General features: G+C 38.7%; 1 protein-coding gene across 1 annotated transcript in view; it reads left to right on the top strand.

The window, feature by feature from the left end:
- Positions 1-24,846, top strand: part of SH3BGRL (SH3 domain binding glutamate-rich protein like) — a 101,744-nt gene that overhangs the window by 1,046 nt on the left and 75,852 nt on the right. The window lies entirely within an intron of this gene.

The raw sequence follows: 24,846 nt of genomic DNA, 5'->3' as shown, positions 1-24,846 counted from the left end.
TCTCAGTTTGACTTTTTCTATTCTTTAAAAAGATTTTACTTTTAACACTCCCTAATTGCTTCAAATATGTTGAGAACTGGAAAGGGAACTTACAAGTGGCTTCTTTTGTTGTGGCAGGTTGCTGAGTTGCTGCTGCTTCAAATGATAGGACACTGTCCCCTCTGGATTCACTTGCTTTTTATTTAGAATAATAATTTTTCAGGAGCTATGTGGAGAATAAGATAAACTGGGGTGAAATCTGAGTGTGTATCCATGATAAATGAAAGTACCACTGTTTTTCACAACTTAAGGAAAAAGCCCACAGTGGCAAGAACAGACCTGTAGGTTCAGGATGTAGGCTATAGGAACCAGTGCTCCCTCTTCTTGAACTTTAGAACAGCAGCTACTCCAGGTTGTTGCTGGGTGTTTTTGTTTTTTGGCTTGCTTATTTACACTCAAGAGGATTTGCAATAAAACTGAAGATTATGTTAAATCACAAGAACCTTGACCCTTGAACTTTGTCTTCTCTGGCCACCATATGTGCATGCGTTTAGACAGTTTTGAAATATCAGAAAACTTAATCTTACAGTTTTGAGCAACTTTAGGTTGAAAAAAAGAAAACCTTTTGTATTTCCTTTAGACCCCACTTTATGAGCCTCTTGCCTCATTATTTTCCATACATTTTTATTCTGATACGTCAAAGTAAAATTTGAGTTGCTCAGAGTCTCAGTCTAATAAAGTAATTGCAAAGTTTCAGAAACAAGCTTAATGCCTTTGGTTAAGCCCTAATTAGACTGAATAGATCAGGCAGTTAGTTTCGCTTTGGGAGCCAGGCAGTTTCAATGCTGCTATTTATTCTTTGCTTTCTCCCTCTTCTACCCCTCCCCCAAAAGCAGATTCAAGAAGAAACTGCTTTCAGAATTTCTATTCACGTAAGAACAACTGCACCTCTTTCTTTGTTGAGACTTACATTTCTGAGAGTCTTAGAAATGGATTCTGTCTTCTGTTATTTCCTTATTGGACTCCATTGTTCAACATTATGCAACTGGCAGGTGTTTATGGTATTTGGGTTTTGTTTCAATCTTTTTCTTGTGGGTTATTAAAGATTTATCTATTGTTGCAATAAATACGGTTCGTATGAACCTGTTATCAAAATTCTACTAAATATTGCCAAAGTAAGTCCTTGCTTTATTATAATCTTAGAGTATTTTTAAATAATACCAAAACAGTACAAAGTGTATATACACTTTAGGAAAGAGCTCTTTTATAACATAAATGGGGTGGTGATGTACTTCAGAAAGAGACTCCAGTTTGCATTACTGAACTTTTCCTTTATGACTGCTGCCATGTTGGTTTTAATATATGAATTACAAATTTTGGGGCAAACGTCCTGATAGAACTGAACAATTGCACAAAGTGACATACTTGTATAAGTGACTAAGTGTGGTTACCTGAAGAGCATTTAAAAGCTTCTTGGCTTTGGATTGGTAATTTCTGTCTTCTGACTCTTCCTGCTGGGTGTCATGATATAACCAATAATATAGATGTTATACTGGTCTATGGGATGATTGGGATCTGTGGTAATTGACATGACAATATTAACTTATTTTTTTTATATCTCAAAACTCCCTGTACTTCATAGCTTAATAAAAAAAAATAAGTTTTCAAACTTGCACTTAGCTCTGCCCTAATACAGATGAGTAGCACTTGCTTCTTAAAAGTTTAGAAATGAAAGCAAATATATTCATCTTTGCTATGTATTTATTTTTTATTTTTATTTTTTATCACTACATGATAATTGTACATATTTATGGGGATCAAACCAAGATATTTAAGATATCCATCACCTGAAGCATTTATCATTTCTTTGTGTTGAAATCATTCCAAATCTTCTATTTTGAAATATAGCCTAAATTATTGTTATCTATAGTCACCCTACTGTGCAATCAAAGAGTAGAACTTATTCCTTCTGTCTAACTGTAATTTTTGTACCCATTAACCATCCTCTCTTCATCCCTCTCTCCCCATTACACTTCCTAGTTTCTGGTAAATATCATTCTACCTCCATGAGATCAGCTTTTTTTGCTCCCACATGAGAACATGTGATATTTGCCTTTCTGTGCCTAGTTCATTTCCCTTAATGCCCTCCTCCATCCATGTTGCTGGAAATGACAAAATTTTATTCTTTTTTGTGGATGAATAATATTTCATTGTGTATTCATACCATATTTTCTCTATCTGTTCATCCATAGGTGGACACTTAGGTTCATACCACATCATGGCTATTGTGACTAGTTCTACAATAAACATGAGAGTGCTGATATCTTTTTGATTTGCTACTTTTTGTCTTTTTGATAATAGCCATTTTAACTAGGGTAGAATTATATCTCATTGTGGTTTTGATTTGCATTTCTCTGATGATTAGTGATATTGAGCATTTTTTCATATCTGTTGATCATTTGTATGTCTTCTTTTGTGAAATGTCTATTCAGATAATTTGCCCACTTTTTAAAACAGATTTTTTTTCCTGTTGAGTTGTTTAAATTGCTTGTATAGTCCGATTATTAATTCCTTGTCAGATGTATAGTTTGCAGTTATTTTCTCCTATTCTATAGGTTGTCTCTCTACTCTTTTGATTGTTTCTTTTGCTGTGGAGAAGCTTTTGAGCTTGATGTATTCCTATTTGTCTATTTTTGTTTTGGTCACCTGTGCTTTTGAGGTCTTACCCAAAAAATCTTTGCCAATGCAAGGGATTTCCTAATGGTAGGCATAATAATGATAGCCAGTAGGTACACTTAAGTGTGTCGGGTACTGTTTTATTTTTTCTTGACAGTATGAATTCGGTACTATGATTATCTGTTTTTCAGAGAAAGAAGTACAGTATGCAGGTTCAGAGAAGTTAAACAACTTTCTCAAGGTCACACAGCTAGTAAACCAAGAGCTTGAATCCAGCTCAAGCTGTGTTAAATCCAAGGAATATGTGCTTAACCATCAAGAAATCCATTCTCCCAGTGACTCGTGGCATCTAGTAGGCATGAGGAGATAAATGTGGACATAAGAGGTAGGGGAATGAGTAAGTCCTATAACTGGAAGAAGAGTTGCCTGGGCACGTACACAGAGAATACAAAAATGGGGAGCTAGTGTGGAGGAAAGATAGCATGTCTAAAGGTGAATGTCAGTAATAAATGGGAAATAGGAATAAATGATTATTCACCCATGATTAGAGAGAGAGGGAAGACATGCACATTTGGAAAGCCTAAACTGATCTTGTATAGGTCAAGGTGTAAAAATTCAGGCCTTAATATCTTGTTTCTCTTGATGGGAACTGTGTAGCAGCAATGTAGCTTCCAAGTTGTCTGTCTATAGGAAGTGATTTCTGCCTCTTCAGAATTGTTCGTGTATGTCTTGACCGGCTGTGACACAGTAACATGCCATGTTTTGTTTCTCAAGATTACAACACATTGTAAATTCACATTTAATGGAAGAGGATTCATCTCTAGCACAAAGACTAGTAATTCTGTTGAGGAAGGGTTTTGTTCAATAAACCTTAAAGTCAACACACCCTCTGGGTAGCCCTGGGGAATAAAATAAATTAAATCCTCAGACACAATCAGGTTGAATGTTCTAATTGTCTGTGGCTAATCTTTAAAATCTTTTCCAAAATGTGTATTGTGCAGTCAACCATTAGTTAACATTAGTCAACCATGTATTGCTTACAAAAATACTTTTTACTGTAACTGAATTATCAGTGATAAATTTTGTATTCCATTCCTTACTGATAAACAGATTAAGAGAGACTATGTTGGTGACTATCTGACCATCTGTTCGCTTTGAATTCTACTTTGTAGCCCACTGGGAAGCCTTTTAAACTCAGCACTTAATTACTTCCTCCAATCCAGACCAAGATTAAACAAAAACACATTTAGAGAGTAGGGGCAGCTCATTTATGACGACTGTTTTTATTAAAATGAGAGACAAAGCTGACTTTTACACTTGGCCAGCAAAAAATAATTTTAAGCAAGGGGATTATTTTCTACTCCAGGCCTCACATTTCAGCTTTATTAGTTTGTTTGAAATGTTGCAGATTGCCAGAACATCAGGCAAAATTCAAGTATAAGTATAAAAACATCATGACAAATTCAAAGACTGTGTATTTAAAGTATTCGGTGCTGTTAGATTTTTTGGTTGCACTAGTGGCTCATTAGCATGAATAATCAAGATTTGACTCTAGTAATAGTAAAGGCATACACTTCTTTATGCATTATATATGTCGGGTACTGTGCCCAGTACTTTACATACATTATCTAATTTAATTTATCCTTATAATAACGTTATGAAGTAAGTTCTACTATTAGATCTATTTTATGTAATTGGAGGGGTTATATCTAAGATCCAGAAACATTAGTACATTGCCCAAGACCAAAGAACTGGAAATGGCAGAGCTGGGATTAGAACTCAGGTTGTTCTGACATTAGAATCCGCTCCTAAACACTGTGTTACCTACATATTTTCTTTTATATAGGTGTCGAGTAGAAATTATGTCAATACTACATTAAAATCTCATCATATGGTTTGGAAATAAAGTCAGGATGATGCCTAACTAGGCAAATGTGTCCTCATCCATAAACCTGCACTTGAGAGTGAGGTGGGAACGAGGTCCGGGGGAGTAGAGAGGTTAGTAGCATCATTTTCTTTTGAGAAATGACACCCTGTCACAGAGTTGGGGTGGAGCGAATCATTTCTGCTTGGGGTATTTCCAAAAATTAGTCAAGACAAATAGAACTTCACCTTTTAAACACCAGAGAATATTCATCTTTGGTAACAGTTACTACATGAGAAAATTTTGTCTGTTTCTCCATTACCTCTTAGTCATTTCACCATAAATGCAGCATATTTTTCAATGTTCAAATTATAACAGCAAGTATATATTTAATAGTAGTTGTATGATATTGGAAACTGTTCTCTCCACTATGATATTTAAATGTTGATCTAGAAGGAAGACAGACATAGACAATTGCTTAATTTGTTAAAAATATGATAAATCATCTCATTTTAATTTCTCATGCAAAATTTGTCAGCTTTAGTTGATAATAATATTAAGAGCTATCATTCATTGAGTACTTAACATATGCCAGGTGTAGTGGTAAGAACTTTCCATGTATTATATCACTTAATTGTTGGGACAGGTCAGTGAAGCCAGTACTTTTATTATCCCCATTTTTAGGAAAAAGAGACAGGCTCAAAGAGCTAGCGAGGTTACAGAGTTAGCAAAGTACTCCCCAGGTTTGTCTGATTCAGGAAAACATTATCTTAACCTCTATGCTGTTCTGCCTACTAATTGATATTTACTAATTACCCACTCCAAATGTGGCTCTGAAACTAATTTACAAGTCATTGCAATACTGCTTTTCTGATGAACTTAGAAAATGATGAAAATACTTCTTAAGTAATTGGTCTGTAGCAATAGCAAGGATAATCCTATTGGTCTGTTACATCAAGTAGATAACTTAGAATTCTTCAGAGTAGAAAATCAAAGTTAAAATAGCACAGTGTATTAGTTAGAATGCTGAATGTGTACCTTTCTCCCAATATAGGAAATTTACCCTATAATTTTCTTGCGATCTAATGAAAAGTAGGTAAGACAAATTGTTTTGGGGAGAGATTTTAAGCTTTTAACTACAGCACTTATCTTTAAGGGTTAGATATTTGTTATTGGCTGTTGCCTGTGTAATTTGAGTAGGTCACAAAAACCTTTCTTTGCCTCTCATCATTTTCATAAGCTGAATATGAATAATTTAAAATGAAGGATATCATGGAAGAAAGCTCCTACAAGTGTTATTATTGGAAATTGATTACTGAAAATCATGGAAACTGATCTCACACTTTCAGAAACGTAAATATAATTGGTATTATGCATCGGCTAAATATTTTGAGTATCTCAAAATAGGCATTAGTTGGGGTGAAACATTTTCAGTGAATTTCTACTTAAAATTTAAGAATAAAGGTGCTAAATTTAAACTTTCTAAGCAATGTTGAGGAAACAACCAGAGTTGGTGGTGGTGATTAGAGTTTGACAGATGATAAAACAAACACCTGGCGAGTTTTAAAGTGATTAAGTAGGAAATGTGACAACATCCAGAGTAAGGCTAACTCTATACCAGATTTTGAATTCATGTGATCTTTTTTTTCCCTTTTTTGGAAAGAGGATGTTGAAATGTAAGTACAAAAATATTATGAAGAAAATATGACTAAACATTTACAACTGTCTCGTAGGATTAGGATTTATGATTTGATTTTGAACCTAAAATTGAAGAGTGAGTTTTGTTTTGTATGTGTTTGTATCCCCTTAGAAATTGAGTGGTTACGGTTAGGCTCTCCATGGGGAGCTGAAGAGAGGAGTATATATCTTGCTTGGGATTTAATGTGACTCTACCAAAAGTTAAACTCAGGAACTAAACTACACATCCTAGGAGAGGACTGCTTGGGAGAGATCCCACCAGCCACACAGCATGTGTGTATGTTAAAAATTCAGTCACTCTAGGTTTCTTGAAAACCCAAAGCATCTAACACAATCTTGTCTAAATAATTTATGTCTAGATGTCCAAGTGGATTTACTGTAAATTGATATCTAATTACTCTCTGAAAATCACACATTTACAGAGATGGATTTGACTTTTTGCTTTCATAATGTGGTTACATAGGGAAGTCTTAGAATTGTACTTTTAGGTTAATGTATAAAACTAGGGAAACAGTATGTAAACATCATATTGCTTAGAATGTATACAAAACACCTAAAACAGAACCATTAGCACAAAAATTAGATTCCATCTTGTGCAAGAGCTCATGCTCAAGGAAGAAATTTGGCACAAGAAAAAAGCAAAATCTGAATCCTTGGATTATCAGAACATGGATTTCTCCAAAAACAGTTAAAAGGAAAACTAGTTAGAATTTTTCCCAATGAATGCGGTAATTACGACTGAATTCTATACACACATTTATAAAAAGGACCAGCATTTGATGCCATAAAATTTCTTCAAAATATTTAGTGTTGAATAGTGATCATTAATTCTCTTTTTTAGTAATAATATATAGCAATTTTTATTTCATATTATTAATGGTGAGTCATTAGTCTATGTAAAAGCATGTGATAAAAAAGACAGATGGCATGTTGTTGAATAATATATAATAGCATTCAACTTTTTTCTAAATATTTTCTTAATTTGTAGAGATTGACTCTTCCACAGTAACTGTTTCAAGTCATATAAGGCAGATTTCTGTACCTAACAGAAGAGATTTTGAGGCCAGGCCAATATTTTTATAGTTCATTTCCTAGCATTCCTCCTCACTTATTGATATCAAAAGTTAAAGATACTTTGTAGCGTTCTGCTGCAGAATAGTGCTATTTCAAAATTCAACAGTGATGAGCAGCAATTTATCTACCTCTTCTACTTATTACCCAAAATATAATTATAATATGATACATTTCTAAATAAATATTTGTTCACATATGAATGGATGTGTTGTTTAAATTAAAGTGCAAAACAGGCCATACAAGTAGAGATCACCAGTGGCTAGTTGGAAATGTATGACTAGAGTTTGGGAAAGATGGTAGGAAGAGAGTAGATATGGGAGTCATACACGTAGAGGTCCATGAAACTATGAACTCACCAGGAGGGAGGAAATATAGAATGTGATGACAAGAGGGCTCTAGAATGAGATGAGAAAAGTGCTGAGGACAGGACAGGACCTTGGTGAATTTTCACATTTAGGAGGATATGAAAGGAGTAGGAGCAAAAGGAAACAGAAGGGTTCAATTAAGAACAATCAGAGTAACATCCTGTGATGGAAACTAGGATGGGGAAGAATTTTCAGGGAAAGTGAGCATTGTTTGCTAGTCCCACATAGGAATTGTGAAAACAAGGTCATTGAATTCAAAATAAAGGAATTACCTTTTTTATTTCAAAATATTAAGGGGGGGCCGGGCGCGGTGGCTCACACCTGTAATCCTAGCACTCTGGGAGGCCGAGGCAGGCGGATTGTTTGAGCTCAGGAGTTCGAAACCAGCCTGAACAAGAGCGAGACCCCGTCTCTACTAAAAATAGAAAGAAATTAATTGGATAACTAAAAATATATAGAAAAAGTTAGCCGGGCATGGTGGTGCATGCCTGTAGTCCCAGCTACTCGGGAGGCTGAGGCAGAAGGATTGCTTGAGCCCAGGAGTTTGATGTTGCTGTGAGCTAGGCTGATGCCACGGCACTCACTCCAGCCCGGGCAACACAGTGAGATTCTGTCTCAAAAAAAAAAAATATTAAGGGGGTACAAATGCTTAAGGTTACATGGAACGTTTTTGCAATGCTTGAGTCCTGGCTATAGGTGAACCTGTCACTAAAACAGTGTTCATAGTACCTATTAGGTTGACTTTTTCCCCCTCTACTACTCTACCCTCCCCCCTGGTTGATTTTCACTGAGTTTTACTCCCTCTCTGCACACGTGTGCTCATTGGTTAGTTCCAATTTAATAGTGAGTGCATGTGGTGTTTGTTTTCCATTCTTGAGAAACTTCACACAGGAGAATGGCCTCCAGTTTCATCCAGATTGTTGCAAAAGGTATTAATTCATCAATTTTTATGGGTGAGTAGTACTCCATGGTATACATATAGCACATTTTATTAATCCACTCATGAATTGATGGGCACTTGGGTTGATTCCACATCTTTGCAATTGGGAATTGTGCTGTAATAAACAGTTCAGTCCATGTGTCTGTTTGATGAAAAGTTGTTCCTTTGGAAAAATACCCAGTAGTGGGATTTCTTGATCAAGTAGTAGGTCTACTTTTAGTTGTTTGAGGAATCTCCATACTGTTTTCCAAAGAAGTTTTACAATTTGCAGGCCCACCAAGGAGTATAAGCATTCTTTTCTCTTTGCATCCATGCCAGCATCTATTGTTTTTGGACTTTTTAATAAAAGCCATTGTAACTGGGATAAGGTGATATCTCATTGTGGTTTTAATTTGCATTTACCTGATGATTAGAGATGTTGAGCATTTTTTCATATGTTTATTGACCATTTGTCTTTCTTCTTCTGGGAAGCTTCTGTTTATTTCTTTTTCCCATTTTTTAATAGAGTTGTTTGTTTTTTCTTGATGATTTGCTTGAGTTCTTTGTAAATTCTGATTGTTAGCTCTTTATTGAATGTGTAGCTTGCCAATATCTTCTCCTATTCTGTAGGTTGTCTATTTGCTCTGTCATTTGTTTCCTTAGATGTGCAGAAGTTTTTTGTTTAATCAAATCCAATTTATCAATTTTTATTGTTGCCATGATTGCCATTGGCATCTTAGTCATAATTTCTTTTCCTAGGCTGATAATAAGAAGAGTTTTTCCTGCATTTTCATCTAGAATTCTTATGGTTTCATGCATTAGACCTAAGTCTTTTATCCATCTTGAATTAATTTTTGTCAATGGTGAGAGGTTTGGGTCATGTTTCATTCTTCTGCATGTGGCTATCCAGTTTTCCCAGCACCATTTGTTGAATAGGGATTATTTTCCCCAGTGTACGTTATTGTCTGCTTTGTCAAAGATCAGTTGGTTATAGGTAGATGGTTTTATATCTTGGTTTTCTGTTTTGTTCCATTGGTCTATGTCTCTATATTTGTGCCAATACCACACTGGGTTACTATAGCCTTGTAATATAGTTTGAAGTCTGGTAATGTGATGCCTCCAGATTTGTTCTTTTTGCTTAAGATTGCTCTTACTATTTGGACTCATTTCTGCAGAATTATTTTTTCTAGATCTGTGAAGTATGACTTTGGTAATTTGATGGGAATGGCATTGAATTTATAAATCACTTTGGGTCATATGGATATTTTAAGGATATTGATTCTACCTATCCATGAGCAGGTATATTTTTCCATTTGTTTATATCCTTTGCAACTTCTTTCATCAGAGTTTCATAGTATTCCTTGTAGAAATTTTTCACCTCCTTGGTTAGGTGTATTTCTTGATACGTTTTTTGTAGCTATTGTAAATACTATTGAGTCTTTGATTTGAGACTCAATTTGACTTTTTATTATATAGAAATGCTACTGATTTATGTACATTGATTTTTGTATCCTGAGACTTTGCTGAAATTATTTATCAATTCCATGAGATGGTTGGTGCAATATTTGGAGTTTTCTAGATACAAGATCATGTCATCAGCAAAGATCAATAGTTTGATCTCCTCTTTCCCTATTTGGATACCCTTAATATTCTTCTCTTCTCTGCTTACTCTGGCTGGGGCTTGCAGCACTATGTTGAATTGAAGTGGTTACAGTGGGGATCCTTCTCTTGTTCCAGTTCTTAAGGGGAATGCTTTCAGCCTTTCCCCATTCAGTATGTGTTGGCTGTGGCTTTCTCATATATGGCTTTTATACTTTTAAGATATATTCTTTCTATGCGTAGTCTGTTGATGGCTTTCATCATGAAAGAATGCTGGATTTTGGTGAATGCTTTTTCTGCATCTATGGAAATTATCATGTGGTCTTGTTTAGTTTTTGTTTATGTGGTGAATCACATTTATTGATTTATGTATGTTGAACCATCCTTGCATATCTGGGATGAAGCCCACTTGGTCCTGATGGATTATTTTTTTGGTACAATAGTGTTTTATTGAGGATTTTTGCATCTACATGCATAAGCGATATTTTATTGCTCCGTAGGTTTCTTTTTTGTTGTGTGCTTTCGTGGCTTTGGTATCAAGGTGATACTGGCTTCATAGAATGACTTGGGGAGGTTTCCCTCCTTTGCCAATATTATGGAAACATTTCTGTATTATGGGTACCAGTTCTTTGTAGGTCTGATAGAATTTGGCTGTGAGTCGATCTGCTCTAGAGCTTTGTTATTGTTGAGAGGATTTTTATTACTATTTCAATCTCACTGTTTGTTATCAGTCTGTTCAGGAGATCTATTTCTTCCTGCTTGAGTCTTGGGAGGTTGTGTGTGTCTAGGAACTTGACCATTTCCTATACATTCTCTAGTTTATGCACATAGAGATTTACATAGTATTTATGGATGATGTTTTGTATTTCTGTGGTATCAGTTGTAATGTCACCTTTTTTATTTGTGATTGAGATTATCTGGGCCCTTTTTCTTCTCTTCTAGGTTAATATAGCAAGAGCTCTATCAATTTTATCTTTTCAAAGAAGCAACTTTTTGTTTTGTTAATCGTTTACATTGTCTTTTGTTTTTCAAGTCATTTAGTTCTGTTCAGGCCTCAGTTGTTTCATCTTTTCTGCTAGTTTTTGGTTTGATTTGGTTTATTCCTACTTTTCCTGTTTCTTTTAGTGTGACGGCAGGTTGTTAGTTTGTGATCTTTATGTCTTTTTGATGTAGGCGTTTAAGGCTATGAGTTTTCGCCGAGGAATGCTTTCATTGCGTCCCATAGATTTTGACAGGTTGTGTCCCATTTGTCATTCAGTTTGTAGAATTTTTTTTATGTCCATCTCAGTTTTATTCTTTATCATTCATATTTTTTTTATTTCAGCATATTATGGGGGTACAGATATTTAGGTTACATATGTTGCCCTTGCCCCCACCGAGTCCGAGGTTTAAGGGTGTTCATCCCCCAGATGGTGTGCATCGCACTCTTTGTGTATACCCATCCCCTCCTCCCCCTTCCCCCTCCCCCCACCCGACATCCAATAAATGTTATTCTTATCTGTGCACTTATGTGTTGATCAGTTAATACCAATTTGATGGTGAGTACATGTGGTGCTTGTTTTTCCATTCTTGGGATACTTCACTTAGTAGAATGCGTTCCAGCTCTATCCAGGAGAATACAAGAGGTGCTATATCACCATTGTTTCTTATAGCTGAATAGTACTCCATGGTATATATATACCACATTTTATTAATCCACTCATGTATTGATGGGCACTTGGGTTGTTTCCACATCTTTACAATTGCGAATTGTGCTGCTATAAACATTAGGGTGCAGGTGTCTTTTTTATAGAGTATCTTTTGTTCTGTGGGGTAGATGCCCAGTAATGGGATTGCTTGGTCATATGGTAATTCTACTTGTATCTCTTTAAGGTATCTCCATATTGCTTTCCACAGAGGTTGTGCTAGTTTGCAATCCCACCAGCAGTGTATTAGTGTTCCTATCTCTCCGCATCCACGCCAACATTTATTGTTCTGGGACTTTTTGATAAAGGCCAGTCTCACTGGAGATAAGCGATATCGCAATGTGGTTTTGATTTGCATTTCCCTGATTAGAGATGTTGAACATTTTTTCATATGTTTTTTGGCCATTATTCTGTCTTCTTTTGAAACGTTTCATTCATGTCCTTTGCCCACTTTTTGATAGCCCACTTTTTGTTTGACTTTTTCTTGTTGATTTTCCTGAGTTCTAAGTAGATTCTAGTTATCAGACCTTTATCAGATTTGTTGAACGCAAAAATTCACTCCCATTCTGTAGATTGTCTGTTTGCTCTTGTGACAGTTTTCTTGGCTGTGCAGAAGCTTTTTAATTTGATCAGGTCTCGTTTATTTATTTTGGTTGTTGCTCTGATTGCCTTTGGGGTCTTCTTCGTAAATTCTTTGCCAAGACCAATGTTTAGAAGAGTATTTCCAACATTTTCCTCTAGAATTTTAATAGTTTCACTCCTTAGGTATAAATCTGTTACTCAGCGTGAGTTGATTTTTGTGAGAGGTGAAAGGTGTGGATCCTGATTCAGTCCTCTACATGTGGCTATCGAGTTTTCCCAGCACCATTTATTGAATAAGGATTCTTTTCCCCAGTGTATGTTTTTGTCTGCTGTGTCAAAGATTAAAGGGCTATATGAGGAGGGTTTTATATCTGGGTTCTCAGTTCTGTTCCACTGGTCAGTGACTCTATTTTTTGTGCCAGTACCAAGCTGTCATGATTACTACAGCCTTATATAAAGCTTGAAGTCTGGTAAATTGATATCTCCCATTTTGTTTTTATTGCCTAGAATTGTTTTTGCTATGTGGGGTTATCTCTGGTTCCATACAAAGCGTACAATCAATTTTTCTACATCTGTGAAGAATGATGTTGGTATTTTAATAGGGATTGCATTGAATCTGTAGATCACTTTGGGTAGTATAGACATTTTAACAATGTTGATTCTGCCGACCCACGAGCATGGTATGGTTTTCCACCTGTTTATGTCCTCTGCTATTTCCTTCCTCAATGTTTCATAGTTCTCCCTGTAGAGTTCTTTTACCTCCTTAGTTAAATATATTCCTAGGTACTTTATTTTCTTTCTTACTATTGTGAAGGGAATTGAGTCTTTGATTTGGTTTTCGGTTTGACTATTATTGGTGTATATGAAAGCATGTGATTTGTGTGTATTGATTTTGTATCCCTGAGACTTTACTGAATTCATTTATCAATTCCAGGAGCCTCTTGGTTGAATCCATGGGGTTTCTAGATATGATACCATGTCATTGGCAAATAGTGAGAGTTTGACCTCTTCTGTTCCCATTTGTATGCCTTTAAGTCCACTCTCTTGCCAGATCGCTGTGGCCAGGACTTCCAGCACTATGTTGAATAGAAGTGGAGATAGTGGGCAACCTTGTCTGGTTCCAGTTCTAAGTGGGAATGCTTTCAATTTTTCCCCATTCAGTATGATGTTGGCTGGGGTTTGTCATAAATGGCTTGTATCATTTTTAGGTAAGCCCCATCTATGCCTATTTTGTTAAGCGTTCTTATCATAAAAGGGTGTTGAATTTTGTCAAATGCTTTTTCTGCGTCTATTGAGAGAATCATATGGTTTTTGTTTTTGCTTCTGTTTATGTGGTGAATTACGTTTATAGATTTGCATATGTTGCACCATCCCTGCATCTCTGGGATGAAGCCCACTTGGTCATGATGGATAATTTTCTTAATACGCACCTGGATTCGGTTAGCTAGAATTTTGTTGATAAGTTTTGCATCTATATTCATAAGGGATATTGGTCTGTAGTTTTCCTTTTTTGTTGCGCCCTTTACTAGATTTGATATCAGGGTTATGTTGGCTTCATAAAATGTGTTGGGGAGGAATCCATCCTTCTCGATGTTGTGGAATAATTTCTGCAGGATAGGCACCAGTTCTTCTTTGTAGGTGTGGTAAAATTCGGGTATTACACTATCTGGTCTGCGACTTTTCTTTTTTGGAATGTTTTTTATTGCTGTTTCAATTTCGGTCCTTGATATTGGTCTGTTCAGGAATTCTATTTCTTCCTGGTTGAGCCTTGGTAGGCTGTGTGTTTACAAAAGTTTGTCCATTTCCTCCACATTTCCAGTTTGTGTGCATAAAGGTTTTTGTAATATTCATAAATTACATCTTGAATCTCCACGGCCTCGGTTGTAACTTCTCCTTTTTTATTCCTGATGGGGCTTATTAGAGATTTTTCCTTTCTGTTTTTCGTATGTTTAGCCAAAGGCGTGTCAATTTTGTTCATTTTTTCAAAAAACCAACTTTTTGTTTTATTAATCTTCCATATAGTTTCCTGTTGTCAATTTCATTTAGTTCTGATTTGATCTCATTAATTTCCCTTCTTCTGCTGGGTTTGGGGTTGGTCTGTTTTTCTTTTTCCAGTTCTTTGAGTCGATTCATTAGCTTGTCTGTTTGTGATCTTTTTGACTTTTGGATATAGGCATTTATGGCAATAGACTTTCCTCCCAGGACTGCTTTGGCTGTGTCCCACAGATTTTGATAACTTGTGTCACCTTTGTCATTTAGTTCAAAGAATCGTTTGATTTCCATTTTTGCTTCCTCGTTTATGAAGGAATCTTTCAGCAGAAGGTTTTTTAATTTCCATGACTTTCTGTAGAGATGAGTTTCTTTTGGGGTTGATTTCTGTTTTTATTCCACTGTGATCTGAGAAGATGCATGGTATGACTTCTATTTTTCTAAGTTTTTTGAGACATGCTTTGTGTCCTAGAATAAGGTCAATCTTAGAGAATGTCCCATGAGCTGATGAGAAGAACGTGTATTCAGTGGTTTTTGGGTAGAATGTCCTATAAATGTCAGTCAGGCCCATTTATTCTAGAGTTCTGTTTAAGTCCATTATTTCTTTGTTAATTTTCTGTTTGCAGTGTCTGTCCTGTGCTGTCAGTAGGGTGTTGAAGTCTCTAGCTATTATGGTGCTGCTGTTTATGAATTTGTTTAGACCAAGTAGAGTTTGCTTTATGAATCTGGGTGCACCTAACTTAGGTGTATACATATTTAGAAGTGTTATGTCTTCTTGTTGAACTGTACCCTTCACCATTATATAGTGACCCTCTTTGTTTTCATTACTTTTCTTGACTTAAAAAGTAAGTTATCTGAAATCAAACCTACCAGACCAGCCTTGTTTTGGCTTCCGTTTGCTTGAAATAATGATTCCCACCCCTTTACCTTGAGTCTAAATGCATCCTTGCAGGTAAGATGCATTTCCTGGAGACAGCAGATGCTCGGCTTGTTTTTTTAATCCATTTGGCCAGCCTATGTCCTTTGAGAGGGGAGTTCAAGCCATTCACATTTATTGAGAGAACTGATAAGTGGGTGAATTACTGTTCATTCCGTTGGGTTGCATTTTGTTGCTTTGTTTTCTCTCTTGAGCCATTGTGGAATCTAGCCTTTGATCTTTAACTTTTGAGGGGTTTTACATTCGTGGGTGTTTATTGTGCTTACCCTTCTTGTGTAATTCTGTTTTGAGTACTTCTTGGAGAGCTAGTCTTGTCTTGTTGAATTCCCTCAGGCTTTGCTTATCTGAGAATGTCTTTATTTCTCCTTCATATATGAAACTTAGTTTTGCAGGGTACAAGATTCTAGGGTGGGCATTATTCTGTTTCAAAAGAGTCAGAATGGGGCCCCAGTCTCTTATGGCTTTAGGGTTTCAGTTGAGAACTCTGGTGTTATTCTCATGGGGTTTCCTTTGTATGTTACTTGTTTCTTTCGCCTTAAGGCTTTTAGAAGTGCCTCTTTAGTGACTATTTTAGTCAATCTGATGACTGCATGACATGGTGTCTTCCTATTTGCATTGAATCTTCCTGAGGTCCTTTGAGCTTCTTGTACCTGTATCTCTAGATTTTTAGCAAGGCCTGGGAAATTCTCCTCTATTAATTCTTCTTATAGCTTATCCACCCTTGAGTGTTTTCTTCTTCACCTTCCGGAATGTCTATCAACCTCAGGTTCAGTTTTTTCACATAATCCGACATTTCTTGTAGGCTTATTTCTTTTCTCTTAATTTTCTGCTCGATTTCTCTGACTGACTTATTTAATTGGAAGGAGTTGTCTTCAATCTCTGAGATTCCTTTTTCTGTTTGATCTACCGTATTCTTGAGGCTTTCCACGGTGTTTTGTAGTTTCCTGCATAAGTCCTTCATTTCCAGGAGATCGATTTGATTTTTCTTTTTAATATTTCAATTTCTTTAGTAAATTTTTTTTCCAAGTCCTGGATTTTTTGTTTTTTTTTTGTGTTGGACATCCATTTTTTCTCGCATATCATTGAGTTTTCTTACAATCCACGGTGTTTTGTAGTTTCCTGCATAAGTCCTTCATTTCCAGGAGATCGGTTTGATTTTTTTTTTTAATATTTCAATTTCTTTAGTAAATTTTTTTTCCAAGTCCTGGATTTTTTGTGGTTTTTTTGTGTTGGACATCCATTTTTTCTCGCATATCATTGAGTTTTCTTACAATCCACGTTTGAAATTCTTCTTCTGTCATTTTAGTGTTCTGAGTTTGGTTAATGTCAATTGTTAGGCAGCTGTTGTTCCTCTTTGGGGGTGTGCTTTCCGTTTGATTTTTCATACTTCCAGAGTTCTTTCACTGGTTCCTTCCCATCTGTATCAGTTGTTCCTTCTTGCCTTTAGATATTCGTTTGGATAATGACACGCCCTGTTTAGTCTCTGAGCCAGTAGGTGTTGTTTGTGAGTGAGATTTGACCACACCCTTTATTGTGAGTCAGTAGATGCAGTAAAAGGGTGTGCCGAACGACCTCTCTGTCAGTAAGTGGCACTTGCTGGGAGGAGTGAGCTGCAGTGCTGTTTTGGGGTCCTGTAGCCAGCTCTTCTTCCTCTGGAGAGGTCTTCTTGTGCCTCGGGTGGTGGGTTGGGCCCTGGTACTTCCAGGTGTGTCCTTATTCTCCACCTCAGTGGGTGCAGGTCTGGGAGTGAGTCTGGGTGGGGCTGGGTTGGGTAAGCCTGCTCTCAGGCTCCACAGATGCTGTTAGTAGGGGTCAAAGTTCTGTTCTTTGCTTGTGTGCAAAGCTGCTGGGAGGGGCTGAAATGGCTCCACTCAGTGGAAAGACTGGGCTTGGGGGGTGGGGCTGTCCAAGACCCACACTCTGGAGCAGGTCTCGCTCCCCTCCACCCTCTCTCAGTCTGTGGCCTCTCCCTGGCCTCTGCCAGCAGGCAGGACCTCATGCCAATGGATCTGCCCTGGCTGTGAGGTGTGCCGGGAGTTTCCCTGCCCAGGATCACAGCCTGAGCTGGGTGCACAGCCCTCTTTTGGGAGGAGGATTGCCACTCAGACATGCTAATCTGCCCCTGAAGGCACACACTCCTCAGTAGGCTCTTTCACAGTTATCCCTTCTGTGCCCCTGGGCAGTACAATGCAGGCACACACTCCTCAGTAGGGTCTTTCACAGATATCCCTTCTGTGCCCCTGGGCAGTGCGATTGTGACCTGGGTGTACGGGCTCTGGTCTGCAGGCCTGTCCCCTGGGTCCTCAAGATCAATCCCTGACCCTGCCAGGGGGTGGGGTTCTGGTCTCGAATCACCTACAGAGTGCCCAAGTTGGATCGATTTCACTCCACCTCCGGATTTGCCTTGCTCTCCTGGAGTCACCAGGCAAGCAGCACCTGGGAAGGCTGGCGGGTAGGCAGCTCGCAGTCTGAGTACCCCTCAGTCTGCTGTAGGGCCCCAAAGGAAAGGTCCCGTTCCTTGGAGATGCCTCCGTGTGATGGCTAAATTGTCTTTCTGGGCATGCACCGGTAGGGAAGGAGAAGGAGAGAATGGAGCAATATGGCATCCACCGATAGGCTTGGGTCTGCGCACGGGGAGGTGCCCTGAGGGAGCTGGGAGCCTGGTGCCCTGTCCACAAGAGGCCACTGCTCACTGGTGGCAGCCATCTCTGGGCTGATGTTGGCAGGTCTCTTCAACCGCCCAGGAGCCCACCAACAGTCCAAGATGCAAGGGAGGGGAAAGTTAACTGCTCCACCTATCCTTGTTGCTGGTCTCCAAGCCTCTCAGGGACCTTTATCCTTCCAGTTCTCTGCAACGTCTTCCTGTGGAGTCTCTTGTAGTTTCAGGCACCCTTCCTTTCGACCCTCACCTGATCTATGTTTTTCTGCTCGTTTATTTTTTTCACTTTCTTCTAAAATCTGTCTTTTTTGCAGAGACACTCTGACTGGCAGCTTTTCTTGTCCGCCATCTTGGCTCCTCTCCGTTTTATTCTTGACCCAATCTTTGTTCAGCAGTAGGTTGTTTAATTTTCATGACTTTGTGTATGTTTGAGTGTTTCTCTTGTGATTGATTACTATTTTTATTCCATTGTGATGTGAGAAGGTAGATGATATAATTTCAATGGGTTTTTTTCAATTTATTGAGACCTGTTTTGTGGCCTGAAATATGATCAGACTTGGATAATGTCCCATGTCCTGCTGAGAAAAATGTTTATTCTATAATTTTTGGGGGTACAATGTTCTGTAAATGTTTGCTAGATCCATTTGATTTAGAGTTTGGTTTAAGTCCATTGTTTGTTTATTTATTTTCTGCTTTGATGATTTGTCAAGCTCTGACAATGGGGTATTTAGGTCTCTGGTAATTACAATGGTGGTATTTATTTCTTTGCTTAGCTCTAGTAAAATTAGCTTTATGTATCTGGGGGCTCATGTGTTGGGCACATATATATTTAGGATTGTTATGTCGTCTTGTTGAATTGTTGCTCTCTTTACCATTATATAATGATCCTCTTTGTCTTTCTTTACCTTTGTTGGATTAACGTCAATTTTATCTCATATGAGAATGGCTACAGCTGCTCTCTTTTGATTTCCATTTGTGTGGAATATTTTTTTTCTCCTTTTGTGATGAGTCAGTGTGTGTCCTTGTGGTTTAGAAGTGTTTTCTGGAGACAGAAGATACTTGGTTTGTATTTTTTCATCCATTTAGCCAGCCTATGTCTTTTGAGAGGAGCATTCAGTTCATTAACATTAATTGATAGCATTGAGCTGTGGGATGTTGGTCTGTTCATCCTGTTAGGTAGTCCCTTATTGGTTTTACCTCTTTTTCTAATGTTTAAAAAGAGTTGTGAATTTGGATTTTTTATTTAAGTGTATTGACACTGGTGGGGATCTGTTGTGCTGATTCGTGTATAGTGCTGTTTTGATTATTTCATGAAGAACAGGTATGGTCATGACAAATACTCTTAGAGTTTGCTTGTCTGGCAAAGACTTGATTTCTCCATCTATTGTGAAACGAAGTTTTGCACGATACAAAATTCTAGGCTGGCAGTTGTTCTGTTTTAGTCAATTGAATATGGGGCCCCGATCCCTTCTGGCTTGTAAGGTTTCCACCGAGAAAGTCTGCAGTTAGCCTGATGGGTCTTCCTTTTTAGGTTATTTCATGCTTTTGTCCTACTGCCTGCAAAATTTTCTCCTTCATTTTGACTTTGGCTAAGTTTGTTACTGTGTGTCTTGGAGATGACCTGTTTGCTATGAATCTTCCCAGTGTTTAATGTCCATCCTGTATTTGTATGTCTGAATTTCTGGCAATACAGGGATGTTTTCCTCAAGAATTTCCTCAAATAGGTTTTCCATGCTTTTAGCTGTTTCTCCTTGCCCTCAGGGATACCTATAATACGAATGATAGTTGGCTTCGCATAGTCCCGTATCTCTGTCAATGATTGTTCAGACTTAATTACACTCTTCTCTGCCTCTTTGAATGACCTGGTTATCCTAAGAGCCTTGTCTTCAAGGTGTGAGATTCCTTCTTCTCCTTGGTTTAGCCTGTTTTTAAAGCTTTCTGGTGTGTTTTCAAATTCCCTAAATGACTCCCTCATTTCTTTAAGTTCTATTATATCCTTTCTTATGTTGTCTAGCTCTCCAGTGACATTTTCATGATTTCATTGATTTCCCGAAATATTTTTTGGCTTCTTTTTGTTGGTTTTCAATTTTCTCTTCAGTTTCATTCATCTTATTTGCCATCCATATTCTGAATTCTGTTTCTGTCATTTCAGCAATATACCTGTGGGTTGAGTTCACTATTGTAGCTCCATTGTGTTCCCTTGGGGGGTTTGAACTATTTTGTTTTTTTCATTTTGCCAGGGTTCTTTTGCTGGTTTCTTCTCATCTTGATCCTCTTCTCTCAACTCTTGGTTAATAGGATTGCAGGGCACCTCTTCTCCTTTGCTGGGGACTCTCTCAAACCATGTCCAGGAGTGGTGGTTGCTCAGGGCTGGAGTCCTGAGTGATGTGTTGGATATAAGGGAGGTTCTGCCAGCCCAGCCATAGTGGTTGGGATGCAGCAGTAGGGTCTTGGGGACCAGGCACAAATCTGGAATCTCAGGGTTGGGATCAAAGGCCTGGTGGAAGCCCAGGAGCTACAGAGGCATAGCATCACATTTCTGCACAGCAAGATCTTCAGAGCTGGCTCTGGGGATTTTGGGAGCAGAGACACCCATAATGGGTGCTATTTCACCAGCGTGGGGACTGCTGATGCACAGTTGCTTAGGCAGGGGTTTGTCTCAGCAACCCAGGGTCCATGTAGGCCATCTGGAGCTGCTGTTTGGCCATGGTTCTCCACTCACACCTAGCACCCACTGAGGCGGTAGCCCCAGGCTTCCCAAATGGTACCTTTGGTGTCCAAACCTCCTCTTCTTTTCAGCTCCCATGCCAGGGAGGAGGTGTACTTAGCCCCCAGTCACAGGACACGACACAGGGGAGCATCTGTTCCCTCCCTGGCCTGGTGGGGGTGATGCAAATGCTACTGCTGGGAGGCTGGGTTCTGAGTGAACCTGGCTCCATGCACAAGAGCAATCAGGATGTCATTGGTTGCAGAAACCTGGGATTGGCAGACACCAGATCTCTGCTGCACCTACTCTCTGGTGGAATGCCTCTACACAGACTTTGAGCAGCTCCCCAGTCAGTCCAGAGGTCTGAAGTGGAAGAGGAAGACCCCCTCACAGATCGAGCTGTCTGTACCTTTTGTTTCTTTCCTAAAAAGTGGTGTCCCCTGGGTTGCCTCTATCCTGCTCTCTTCACCTCTTCCATGCAGCGTTAATTATATGGGACCCCAGCTTAATCACCAAGATGATGCGTGATACCTGTGAATAAGAGTCAGACCCGGCATGTTTGATTGAGTTTGTAGATGCTGTAATGAACTATAAAGTTGTTCTCCCTATCAGTGATTGATGCTTGCTGGAAAGAGCCAACTGCTGTTCTTTTGTTTCTGTAATAGGTTCTAGTCCCTCAGGTGGAGCACTTGAATGACCCAGGGTTTGGGAGGGACTCTGTAGCTCCTAATGGGTTGCTTGATCTCCACTACAGCGCAGGTGTGTGGAGGAGCAAGGCAGGGTTCGGTTAGATTTTGTCAGCCTGGAAAGCTTTGCAAAGGCTTGGCAGGGCTCAGAAGTGGTTTTTTAGGCCACTAGGGGGGGCCACAGGTAGAAGGGTCAAGGCAGGCTCTCCAGACCAGGAAGGCTGCTCGTGAGGAAGGAGCAGTAATTCCCCAACAGCCTGGGCAGCTGAACGTGCCACACTTGGTTGCTGTACCACCGCAAGCTGGGATCTTCCCTGCCAGAGAACCCACCCTAGTCTACCAGCACAACTTTCCTTTGAGGGGTATGGGTGCTCTCCAAGATCACTCTTCTCAGACTCCCATTACTCTCCCATCCGTTCCACCCACATGGACTCCTTCACCTCCTGAGTCCATGTCCTCAACCTCCCCTTTGTGTCTCCCAGCAACCCACTCGAGTCCTTGGGGCATGGGATCTGGTCTGCTTGTTTGACCCTCTGGAGTGTGTCTCTGAGAAATGCTGGTGGGCAGAGATCTCCCATATCAGGCACCCCAAGTCTACTGCAGGTCCTCACGGGGAAAGGTGTGGGACCCACTCTCTGTGGAAACCTCAGACTGGAAGACGTGCCAGCTGGGGCGAGGTGGCCACTCACCAAATTCTAGTTTCAAGCTGTTCCCCCAGTTACAGTGGGTGAGAGTGGTGGGGAAGGATAGAGTATGAATGGAAGAAAGCCAGCTCTCTAGCCTCTTGGGTCACTGTCCTTGGAGGGGAACCCTGTGTGGAATGTCCAAGCTCTGGGATCAGGCATGTTCTCCCCACAACTCTGTGTTTGCCACTGTGTTTGGGCTCACGGGAGTGGAAAAGCTTCCAGGTAACTTGGTAGCCTGCTGATCATCAAAGGAGTGTGGGAGAGAGAATGGGATTTCAATCCTACCCATTCCCTGGGCTCTGAGCCTCTCTGGGTTTTATCCTCACTGATTTTTTTTTCCTTTATCTTCTCTGCTTCACAAATTTTCTTCTGTGAGGCCCCCGACAGGCTCTGGCAATTCTCTCTTTGACCTACACCTGAGCTTTATCCCCTTTCCCCTCTTCTTTATTTGAAACCCTTCCTTCCCTCCGGAACAGTCCACAAAGCAATGTCTCTAGTCAGCCATCTTGCCCCTCCCCCAAATAAAGAAATTATTAATGATCTTGAAAATTAACAGTTTCAGTGGAATGGTGAAGACAACAGCCTCACTGGGAAGGGTTAAGAAGTGGAGTACATAAGTGGAGGAAGAGATGAGTATATAGAGTAATATTTTAATATTTTGGTGAGAGGAAAGGAAAAGGAAGATAGTTGAAAAGAGTTAAAATGATACGATTCCAGAGCTATTAAAAAAGAACAAAACTAAGTGAACTGGAATTTTGCCTTGAAAAATCCTGTTCATCTTTTTGCTCATCCTAGATTTATCAGATCATTGTTGATTCTTTATTTTAGCAGAGGATCAACTTTAAAGTAACTCAATGACTAGTGGCTGAAATATTCAAGAATTGATATTTTGGAAATTGAAACAGGGAGAGAAGATGACTATTTTTGATAGAGAACAATAAAATCAAATAAACATCTTTATATTATTCTACTTGAAAATGTCCAATGAATAATTTTTATTGAAATAAATCCAAATTACTTCAAAATCTTCATCTGTAAAGTATAAAAGTGTTTGCTAGTTTCAGTTACCATGTAAAGTCTATGTTGACCATGTAGCAAAATGTCTTTATTTTTAGTGGCAAATTTAAATTACCCTTGTAAGAGAATAAGCAGGAAAGTCAAAGGTCTTATTGAAAGTATGAAGAACAGCTGGACAATTTCCATTATCTCCACTTGCCAAACTTCAGTTAAAGACCAGTTTGACTCTTTCAAAAATATTGCTTTCTACAATTTAACTTTTTGTTATGCCATAGATTATTTTAGTCATGAAAAAGTGTAATTAATTTAATCTTTTTATTTTCCAGTCTGGGCTTTTATACTTAGTCCCCATTCCCTACGAATGCTAATCTAGCTTCCAGGACGCTGGAAAGAGTATAGGGTTAGGAGGTTGTTTGGCAGATAATTCCTCTCAAGATTTCTGAGCTGACTTGGGATCTGGTGACTACAATTCAGAAAGAAGATAAGTGGAATTAAATTAGAAGTTTGGGTCTCCATATAAATGTAATTATTAAACTCTAGATCAGAGAGTTTATGAAGCTCTGGTTCAGTACTTCTACATTGCATTAAACTTGACAGTATGTGCACATGCATGTACCATATAAACACTTGACAGAGATGTTCAAGTGCAGAGCCTTGCACAGGGTAAAAATATGTAGATAGGTTCTGCTGATTCTAGATCTATGATTTGGGCTAGTATTATCTTACTTTTACCCCCAACCAAATTCACTCATTCATTCAGAAAATCTTTATTTCTGGCCACTGGAGTAGACTCTGGACACGGGTTCTCAAGGGCAAGAAAAGAAAGAAGGATTCCTCAGACTCCTCCCTGAGCCAGAAGAGCAAGAAAGCATGGGGATGCCAATCTGGGGAACAAACTTACATGGTCTGCTCATAAGGAGACACATGAAGGGCTCAAATGCAGAGATACTTTAGGAACTCCCTGCTCGCATGTTGCTAAGATGTCTCACAGCATTCAGCATTCTTCTGCCCCCCCGACAAGTGTCCAAATATATTTTGCCTACCCCTTCCAATCTCCCCAATGATGATACTTTCTCTGAATATTCTGAAAACAGTGTTAATTTATTACTTCAGCTGAACCTTTATCTACTTTTCCTGCCATTTTACTAGAGGGGGTGGGGAAATAGATTCTAAGCACAATTTGCATTTTCTTCTTATACTTCAATATTTTGCAGAGGCATGGTTAGTAAACAGTTCTGATTAAAGCCAAATGTAGCATTGATAACAAGTTAAAGACTTTTGGCTTTGTATTCTATTTCTATCAGTTACCTTGGGATTCTGAAGCAAAGCAAAGACCTTTCTCATTATCTAAAAAATGCCTTTTAGACATCTCTATAATCCCTTCATCTTGGGATTACCCTGGCCTTGATCTTTTGGGTAAAAAATTATTCCTTACAAAAAGCTGAATTGTATTCATTAACTGCTTTGTTTATAACACCCCAACTATCTTATGTTTGTCTTTCTCCTCTTGTTCTCCTTGTCTCTTTTCCTTTCTTTTCCAAGGGTTATAGGATTCCAGACAGTTTGATTTGATGTTTGGTTTGTGGTTCTGTGTATCAATATGCTTTATTTACTTTGGATTTAGTTCATGTTACTGCTACAATTAAATTTGGTAAGTATCACCTCTTGAGACAATTTCCAGTGTGGGGGCTATTAATTATGTTTGCCTCTGGCCAACTGTATGG

Source organism: Propithecus coquereli, unplaced genomic scaffold (genome assembly GCF_000956105.1).
Source record: "Propithecus coquereli isolate 6110/MARCELLA unplaced genomic scaffold, Pcoq_1.0 Scaffold86, whole genome shotgun sequence".
Classification (NCBI taxonomy): Eukaryota; Metazoa; Chordata; class Mammalia; order Primates; family Indriidae; genus Propithecus; species Propithecus coquereli.
Note: the sequence above shows the minus strand (reverse complement) of the source record. Positions and strands in the feature narration are given on the sequence as shown.